Below are 8370 nucleotides of genomic sequence, written 5' to 3'. Positions count from 1 at the left end.
AACGTACTGTTCATAACAACAGCAATTTGCTGTATTATTTTTACAGTTCCTGTACACCTTTCTAATTACAAAAATTATTGTGTTTCTATTTCACAGTAATTACTTGTATCTACAAAATGTACAGGATTTACTTGGCAACTCGAATGGCTGTGAAATTACTGAAATTTATTTTACAGTGTTTTGCTGTAAAACTAGTTATCTTTTGTATGTGCTTTTACAGTAGCATATGACATTTACAGATAAAATATGCCAATAGTACTGTAAACTTCTAAAACACTTGCATTACAAAAACAAGTAAACACAATACAAATAATATGTTCTTAAGCATGGTTTAATGTAAACAAACCAAAAAAGTGACAATAAACACAATCAATAAACGCCCAGAGTACAACTTCACCGATGCTCGGTGGGAAATGCCAATAAACCGTAGCCAAATGGGCTGCATCACAAACGCCTCAATTACAAACCTACACTTTTCCCTTAGCACCTATCAAAAAGTGTACATCTGAAAATGATTCATCAGGATAGAATACAATTGTTAATCTGAACAGTATTGGTATGACATAACTTCACCAAATTAAGGGTTTCCATTATATCATTAGTTAGGATGGATGCAACCACTCCATCTACACAACTGAGAAGCATCTTCCTTTACAAATTGAAAAATTGCACAAAATGATGTTTAATGATATTCTAGCTTGTATGTGACATAAAAAATAATGATAGTTTGTCACAAGGCTATTCTTCATTCAGATGCAAAGACATTTTTTTTCAACAAAAAGGTTTCAAATATATCAATCTTCAAAATAGATCAACATCCTAAATAAGGTGCATGTTTATAACTGGTTCAGCATAGAAAGTGACAGAATTACAGAAAAGAAAGGCCCTGGTTTGCTGTATGTATCTTAGCTTTTGAAATAAAAGTAACCTTTCGGACACAGGTAACTCAAAAATTGCATTGGCTCGCTTTGAGCTCATTTTTTATTTTTTTTAATGTATCTTGTTTCCTACTAAGAGAGGTAGTAAGCCTACTCTCGACAAAGTTGTGTGCAACATGTCTGCTTGGCCTTATCTTAGGAGGCTTGTTATTACCTTCACTCCCAGGTTAAACACAGTATGTCGTTTTGGGAAGGGTAATTGGACTTCTTAATTATGTGAGACAATGGTTATAAAAAATGTCAATGGATATTTTGTCCTATTCCCAGATTTCTAATTATGCCCTTCCCAAAATGACATACTCAAGCTTTAATAAGGGTTGCCTACTCAAGTTCTGAGTAAATGCCAGACATTTCCAAACATCCAAAGTAGCATTACTTCCTCAACAATGTGTCAATTTCAGTGCATACTGGATCATTTTCAAACACTTAAGTTGTAAAACACAAAAAAAGAGTCAAACCTAGTGACAAACCAAACTTACTTGAGTAGGTCACAATTGACAAAAATAAATGAAATGTATGCCCAAGAGGAGCTTGCCTATAGCTGTTCAAAGTCCATTGTCTTCTCCACTACCTTTCAGCTTTTCTTGCTGATGTCCTCTGCTGTGGCGGTCTTCGAGGCAGTGGATGGACTGATTCCAGCAAAACATCTGTGAAAACAAAGAGCACATCCAGACCCAATTTTTTGAAAGATGATTATGTACCCTGATGTCTTCAATGGTGTCTGAAGTGTTCTGCATTACCTCTGTACATTGTCCCCAGTTCAAACAATGGCTTTGCATTGTGTGTTCATGCTCTGACAAATGAGCCTTTCAAACTTATCAACATATCTTGATTAAATGAACCTGCCAAACCTTGCTGTGATACAAAACGCCTCGGTTTAAAGCCCCCCACCAAATGGAATTCTCCCCAGGAAGAATTGTATTTTTTGTGTACCTTTGGATGAACTCCAGGGTGCGTGAAGCCTCCGTTTGGTACTGAAGATTGAAGGTGTAGAATGAGGCAAAAAAAAAGCTGCCAGCGCTGCCACAAAGTTGGAGTGGACTGGCATCACGACCTCCTTCTCAATGCTCATCATCCATTTGGCAGCAGTCATTGTGTCTCCTGAAATCAGATCACATTTATGTCTCACAATTACCTCTGCGAAACATTGCTCTTCTAAGGCCCTGTCTAAAAACAATTACTCACACAGAAAGTCTTATTGGATACACTACCTTGAAGAATCAGTCTTGGTGAGTCCGGAAGGGGAATTGATCCCTCCACATCTGTAGCTGTGTCTGACACCTGAAAGACATAAAACAACAAATTCTATGACTTTTAATTCACATATTTTGAACATTTGGCACATCATCATGTTAAACTTCTAAAATACATATAAAAGTATTATCTCATGCATAAGATGCAGATGAATGTAAAACTCACATCGGCCTGTAGAAGGAATGCATCCGTCCTTTCTTGGAAATGGGCCATCAGCAGGAGGACAACATAAGGGCCAACTGCAGTCGCTCCACCCTTTTCAAACATTGACAGGATGTGCCGAACCTCTTCATTTGTTGGATTGTAGAGGAAGTATTGTATGATAATCTTTCGTTTTTCTACCATTGTTGCATCAGTTTTTTTTCCCAGGATTGAGACATGTATCAGTAACTTGAAGTGGTTGTAGAGTTCCTTCTGTGTGAAAAGGTACGACCACTTACTCCTCAGCTCGGCTATCTTAGGTGCTGGGCTAGCGTTGATGGCACAGCGCTGTAAATAAAATGTTGCTTGCGTGAGCTGCGAGAGTTGTCCTCAGTCACCTCATGCCGGCCCTTCTCTGGAATAAAGCTGCTCCTTTTCCTTACTCTTTGCCTCCAAAGTTTCTTCTGTACATTTTTTTTAATTTAAACTTTATTTAACTAGGCAAGTCAGTTAAGAACAAATTCTTATTTACAATGACTGCCTACACCGGCGTCACACTCCGATCTGTTTCACCTGTCTTTGTGCTTGTCTCCACCCCCCTCCAGGTGTCACCCATCTTCCTCACTGTCCCCAGTGTATTTATATATCTGTGTTCTCTGTTTGTTGGTTGCCAGTTCGTCTTGTCTTGTCTCGTCTTACCAGTCTGTTTTCTTGTTTCCCCGGTTCTGACCTCTGCCTGTCCTGACCCCGAGCCTGCCTGCTGTCCTGTACCTTATTGACTCTGCCCTAGATTATGGACCTCTGCCTGCCTTTGACCTGTCTTTTGCCTAACCCCTGTTCAGGTCAATAAACATCTGTGACTCTAGCTGTCTGCACCTGGGTCTTATCCTGAGTTCTGATACCCGGATGACGGCCGGTTGTGATACAGCCTGGAATCGAACCAGGGTGTCTGTAGTGACACCTCTAATACTGAGATGCAGTGCCTTAGACCGCTGTGCCACTCAGGAGCCCCGCTGTATTTTCCTCTGTGGGAAAGTCAGGCTGCCATCTCACACAGCCGTATTTGTCAGTTGGCCCTCTTGCACTGACTACAGTCGATGAGCCTGAGAGTGTTTTTCTCCTTCTTAGGCGTACTAGAGGATAATCACAATTCTTATGCTCAACGCATGTTTTCCTCTTCATTTTTAAGAGGGATTCATAGCCACTCCCAATTGTAGTGCCATCTTTCATTGTATCAGTAACGCTTTTCGGGTACTGTCATTGCATCTACTGTAATTCTCACCATCTCTCTTTGTTCTCCTGAGGTTGGCTGTGTGCCTCTGGCGATGGCTGATCTCAGGTTCATGGACATTTTGCACCAACAGACAGTGAAGTTCTCCGGCCAGATGTCCAGGTCTACAGTACTGGTCGTACTGGTTGTTGACCGGGTTGTGCTGGATGTGGAGGATGACTGTGAAGGGGAAGGGCTTGATGGCTCAAATGTTGATGCATCCTCGATGGCACCAGCTGTGTCACACCTTGCTTGTCCTGAAAGTAAAATAGTTGCTAAACTAAGAAATCTAAAGTAATACAATTCCAAATATTTCCTCTCAACTGTACCGTACTTTTAAATCTTATAGCAAAATGCAATACCTTCAAATCTCCATGCATTTAGCAGCTTCTGGCATTGTATTGGTCTGATGTGATCCTGTAGGGCTTCTTCTTTAAGAAATTGAAGGTCTGGCTTTCCCTCTATTCCCACACTTGCTAGCTTGTCCTGGAGAGATGAAAGTGTCTGCTCAGGCAAATATGGTAGCACTGACAATACTGCCTCTCTTATCTCCTCTCCTAGCTCTGTCATGACTACAACAAAGAAGAATGATGAAGGATTATTATTGATTTGCCAAATATCTTGTACTCTACTAAGGGGTAATAATGAACAAGGTCTTCATGCATAATGCAGATCAAGTTTGATTCCTGGGCTACTCGTGTTAGACAGTGAATACCTAAATCAACTAGCTGCCCAGCCTGCTGCCTCTCATTTGTTTTAAACAGAAGAGTGGCAATGGACCAGGATCAACTTCATCTCACCCATTTGCAATCCATCTTCATCTTTCCCCACCACAACATACATTCCCTTTCTGTACTTTGTGCCTTTGACAGTGATATCATTTGAAACAACTGCGTTGCCAGATTTGAAGTGAAATGCAGCGACTGAATCCTCAATCTTCTTCTTGTAATCCCTGGCATAAAAGTCTACCTGAATGAGAGGCGGAAATAAAGTGCCAGCACTTAAATAGGCTTGGAACAGTTGGTGTCTCTCTGCTAGAGTCCCACGTAGATTCTTAAAGTTGTGCATTTTCCATGCACACTGCTTGAAGTAAGTATGCTCGAACCTCAACGTCCAGAGACAAATAAGTGTCCCGAACCTAACGATAAGCTCGGGGTAATGGCAGAGATGATGGTGCTTTGGTTTGAGGGGTTTGTCATGAAAATTCTCAGTTCTGAAATGGATATATTCATCAATAAGGACTTGAAGATATACAACCTGGCCAGCGGTAATGGCTGATGCACATATATATCCGACCATTTGTCTTAGGAGTAAAATCAACTGCCATACACAACCATCTAGTGGATTTTTGATCCGATCTCCTACAACAGACACTAGTTTTGTACAGCATGTCCACTTAGCTTCTCACTGCCAGGGCTTATCTCAGGAGGCTTTTCATTACCATCACTCCTAAGGTATTTCAATTGGCTGATGCATCTGTTCAATTCTAAATATGTAAAATGTTTCTCTTGATTGACCAAATGATTAACGAACATTGCAAGGTCAAAAGAGACAATGCCCTCGGAGAGGTCATGACCAAGGCAAGGAGGCAGTCCAGGCTGGCAAACATGGAAGTAAGTAAGCTCACTAAATAGATAATCAAATTTGACACCCCCTGCACTGTCTTTGTCATTAGATTCTATGTACTGTACATGTTCTTTATAGGACTGGGCAGTTCCTGTTGAACCAGTTGACAGTGGATTAGACTCAAATGTTGCTCTGTCAATATCACAATATCGACAAAAATATGTACTCCGGCTGAAATGTTCCACAAAGCCCCCAATACTGTGAGATCCCAGATTATCTCCAGCTATGGCACATCAAGCACCTCTCAAAACCCGTCCATCTGCTAAAACACCACCACCATCCTCTTGCCTTATGATCTCTTAGCACTGGGTTAACAACTCATTCCTGTCCAACATGATTCAAATCTTGCTCCCTGCACAGAAGGACTAGTTGCATGAGATCAATATGTGACCTGTTATGAGACAACATGTCACCTAGAGTAAGATAGAGAGCAAGCACCTCGTGTTTCTTTTTCCCTGATCCCAAAAGGACTAAAGACGACGCTTCTGTTTTAAATAAAGCATTGTCTGCAATATTCTGTCCATCCCAAATATCTTGAAAGATTTCCTTATCAGAAATGTGAGCGTGCGCTCTCTCATACTGTGTCTTGGATGTCTCTGACTCCAAAAGGGCACCTAGTGTTTTATTTATAGGGACATACTGGGCAAAGCAGTCTTTCCCAGATTCATTAGTGCCTAAATACAAGGGTACAGGGTCAACATAATTGAATCTGTTCGTAAAGAAACATTACAGGCCTTGAGAAGATCCTCCTTTTGGAGCTCTTCAATTACATGTTTTATATCCTTCATCATGCCAAATACACCCAATTTCTCCTCGAGCATTGAAAGAAGATGTGATTGACCAAAGTCATGAATATTTTGAAAGTCTTCAATAATAGCCTGAATGGCAGAGACAAGTAACAATAACAAGTAACATTCGTACAGCACATGAAACTTCATAGAAATGCACCCAATTGCTCTTTTAATTGCGGCGTGCCCAAATGTTCACATGCATTCAGGCAATTTACTGACTTTAAGTCTCACTTATACAGAGACCACAAGGGATATCAAAGATCTGTGAAAAGTGCTCCATTTCAACCAGCAGACAATTTATTTTATTTTGCCCAATAGACATTTGTCAGTTGAGATGTTTACATTTGACTGAATTTATTTCTCATTTGAAGGAACATTTGCAAGAGGGCAGAGGAATGAGTTGCCCTGTTATGGGGGTGTGAAAAAACATCTACATTTGCAACTAATATATCCAGAACACACAAAAACAGCTCTGTCAAACATGCATATGAGACAGTGTTGGAAACACAAACTGAAAATGTTATTGAGACCCATGGTGTGTCTACAGAGAATGACTTTTCAGAGAACCTAGAGGCAGGCGGCCCCTTGGACAGTGTTGATGAAGCTCTCTTTTAAAACAGTGAAGGTAACTGTTTTATTTAAAGCTTCAGGCAAAGTAAGTATGTCCCTATAAATACAACACTAGGTGCCCTTTTTGAGTCAGCGACATTCAAGACACAGTATGAGAAAGCACACGCATGCCTACACGATTTGCACCGAAACATTTTAACTGTCTAAGGTTGATTCTGGATCATTAAAAAAAAACGAAACAAATCAGCTGTCGCAGTTCAAGCTGCAGCCTGTATTTATTTCTAGAATCCAAATCCCCAAAATATAAACAATTCAATTCAGAATAGCAAGCTAACGTTTGTGACTGAGAATAGTTCACCTAAATTCACCTCAAATGACAGCTATAACGCAGCTGGCTCGCCAACCGACAGACTGATTACACATTCGAGCCATACCGGACATAACGAAAATACATATAGAATCTATTCCATCTTGTTTCAAACAAATGTCCAATATTTAACTAAGGGAGAGCACAGCTAGCTATTAGCTCACGTACAAAAATATTTTGGTAAAATAGAACATGGAATAGGCTATTCATTATAACGGTTTTAGACTGAAAGCTCGCAGGACACAATTGACGTTTTTAAACCGATTCACGGGCTCCCGATGCAAAAATGTCCCTCAAAATTCAACACATTTCATGTTGTCTACTGACCGCAATTGCAGATGTCCGCTTCCATCGCTAGGCTACCGGGGCATGTGGAAAGCGCAATGTGCCCAAATGGCCAATTCTTTACGATAAGCGATGTGATTCTGTAGGCTATTTTACGTTGGGAGACGTAATGTAGCGAGACATTGTCTTCTCATTGTATGGCTGATGAATGTAAATGATGATTTAACCCACTTGATGGCTGCTTCGGTGTAGAGGTCTTGTACAAGAATTCACCCGGAAAGACAGCGCAATCCCATAATCCAATGGGCCTAGGATGAACCGTTATTAGCTGTAAATCATCATGCCTGTATTTTGTTTGCTTAACATTTACTGTTACAAACTAATCGTTCGGCGATCCAAGATGCATTGCAATCTACAACATTATAATGTTCATGGATAAAACAGGGAGTTGTCACCGGCGCAGTTGTTGGTGGTTAACTGCCGTATTCAAAGGCAGAGCGGCAGATTGTGCACCTTGCCAGGTGGGCGATTCAAACCAGCGACCTTTCGGTTACAACACTCTGAACCGCTAGGCTGCCTGAGGGTTTTGTGTGTGCGTGCGTTGTCACCGACCTTTCTACAGGCATTCTCCTCCTGATTTACAGCTGATTTAAAAGTACTTTCAGATCTTCACTGTCTGTGGCTTTTCCCTCTACCATTGGGCGGATTCGATTATGCTGAGCCGACTTGAACCGGCAAGAGTGGTTCAAGTCTGTCACTTGGTCATGTTGTCAACAATGCAACATGCTGCATCATCCAGAAACATACAACATCTCTTTTCCATAAAAATATATTCGAATATTCAAACTAGTTTTAATTGGGAAGGCAGATAACTTTTATTTTTTATAAAAAGCAATCACTTTCACATGTGAAACCAAAGAATCCTACTCATTACCCCGCATGTTTAATTACACCACTTTTGATTTGAGCCGACATCACTGTGGGCTTTGAACCGGGCCAGGAGGCAGCCCTGTTCCAAAACGAATGCAATCAGTTTCAACCGGTGCAAAATCGGCAAACCTGGGCGACCGGGCCAGATCAACCGAATCCCCACAACGAGCAGCGCGTGAACACAGACGTTGATTTTCC

General features: G+C 41.0%; 1 long non-coding RNA gene across 3 annotated transcripts; it reads right to left on the bottom strand.

Annotated features, from left to right (window-relative positions):
• Positions 1–315: 315 nt before the first annotated feature.
• LOC106578010 (uncharacterized) lies at positions 316–7948 on the bottom strand. 3 transcript variants are annotated; one of them, XR_014381433.1, is made up of 7 exons: positions 7285–7946; positions 3966–4089; positions 3616–3860; positions 2358–2681; positions 2150–2219; positions 1872–2039; positions 316–1585 (listed from the first exon to the last, which is right to left on the bottom strand). It is a non-coding gene; the product is annotated as an uncharacterized LOC106578010 (long non-coding RNA). The 3 variants fall into 3 exon arrangements; XR_014381431.1 differs by having other exon boundaries at positions 2358–3860; positions 7285–7948; XR_014381432.1 differs by having other exon boundaries at positions 2358–3860; positions 7474–7948.
• Between the last annotated feature and the right edge of the window lie 422 nt (positions 7949–8370).

Source organism: Salmo salar, chromosome 18 (assembly GCF_965601325.2).
Source record: "Salmo salar chromosome 18, fSalSal1, whole genome shotgun sequence".
In the NCBI taxonomy this organism is placed as follows: Eukaryota; Metazoa; Chordata; class Actinopteri; order Salmoniformes; family Salmonidae; genus Salmo; species Salmo salar.
Note: the sequence above shows the minus strand (reverse complement) of the source record. Positions and strands in the feature narration are given on the sequence as shown.